Raw genomic sequence first — 1,940 nt, 5'->3', positions numbered from 1 at the left:
TAGAAAAACAAACAAAAAAAGACAACTAATAATGCTAATGTGAGATAAATTAGAACTCAAGGCAAAAGACATAAATAACCTAGTTATTTTATACAGATATGTGTAATCCACAATGGAAATATTATCAGCCACAAACCATAATGAGAATAAATAGCATAGCCTCAAAATGTACAAACAAATAACAATAGAAATAATCATGGAAAATGACGGAAGCATATTTTTTATTTTAATTTTTTGTTTAAAATTTTTATACAATAAAATTAAATCTTTTGGGTGAACAGTTCTGAGTTTTGACAAATGCATAAAGTCCTGTAACCACCAACACAATCAAGATACAGAAAAAATCTATCACCCTCAAAAATGCCTTTGTGCTGCCTTTGTAGCCAAATGCTCCACGCATCCCCAATCTCTTGGGAGTTCTTTGATCTGTTCTCCATCCTTATAGTTTTGTCTTTTCTATAATGTCATATAAATGGAATTATAGCATCTTTTGAGTCTGGCTCCTTTCCCACCGCATAACACCTCTGAGATTCTTCCATGTGTGACATGTGTTGATAGTTCATTCTATCTTTGGCAATATTTTATGGCCAAGTAGCATTTGGTTGTAAGGATGTACCTCAGTTGCTTACCACTTACCTACTGAAGTGCTTTTGAGTGACTGCAGTTTTAGGGGATTATGAAAATGGTTGTACTATTTTGCATTCCCACACAGTAATGAAGAAAAGTTCTTGCTGCTTTGCATCCTTGCCTGCATTTGGTATTTGAAGCATGATCTTAACACTTCACTATTAATCAATGAGAATACATACACTCCCAATCAAGTATAAAATACAGAGAGAGATTTGGACAACATAATTACAGCTAAGATTGAATTAATAATTTTTAAAAATTAATTAATTAATTTATTTTTGGCTGCATTGGGTCTTTGTTGCTGTGCGTGGGCTTTCTTTTTTCTAGTTGCGGCGAGCGGGGGCTACTCCTCCTTGCGGTGCACAGGCCTCTCATTGCGGTGGCTTCTCTTGTTGCGGAGCACAGGCTCTAGGCACGCAGGCTTCATTAGTTGTGGCACGTGGGCTCAGTAGTTGTGGCTCACGGATTCTAGAGCGCAGGCTCAGTAGTTGTGGCGCACGGGCTTAGTTGCTCTGCGGCATGTGGGATCTTCCTGGACTAGGGCTCGAACCCGTGTCCCCTGCATTGGCAGGCAGATTCTTAACCACTGCGCCACCAGGGAAGCCCCAAATTAATCAATATTTCATGTCATTATCTGTACATGATAGTGAAAACATCTCTACTTCAAGAATCTGTGGAACATTTATAAAAGGAGATCATATTCTAGGCTACAAAGAAAACTTTAATTCATTTCCCAATGTAGAAACCGTATGACAGTGTAATAAATGTTGACTTAAAAACAAATGTTTGGGACTTCCCTGGTGGTCCAGTGGTTAAGAATCCACCTTCCAATGCAGGGGTGACGGAATCGATCCCTGGTCGGGGAAGTAAGATCCCACATGCCGTGGGGCAACTGAACCCGGGTGCGCCACGACTAGAGAGAAGCCCTCGTGCTGCAACGAAGATCCGGCATGCTGCAACTAAGACCCAACGCAGCCAAATAGATAAATAAATATTTTAAGAAAATGTTTCAGCAGCAATAGAAATAATCATTGTAGGTACTTCCCTGGTGGTCCACTGGTTAAGACTCTGTGCTCCCAATGCAGGGGGCCCGGGTTCAATCCCTGGCCAGGGAACTAGATCCCACGTGCCACAGCTAAAAGAGCCCGCATGCTACAACTGAAAGATCCCATGTGCTGCAACCAAGACCCGGTGCAGCCAAATAAATAAATAAATATTTTGTAAAAAATCGTAAAGAAAAAAGATGTTGTCTGCCACTCCAGTTCTACAAGGAAATCAAGCCATTAGTCACTAAAGTCACCCACTGAGAG

Source organism: Leucopleurus acutus (genome assembly GCF_964270905.1).
Source record: "Leucopleurus acutus genome assembly, chromosome: 19".
Classification (NCBI taxonomy): Eukaryota; Metazoa; Chordata; class Mammalia; order Artiodactyla; family Delphinidae; genus Leucopleurus; species Leucopleurus acutus.
This window is presented reverse-complemented; position numbering follows the sequence as displayed.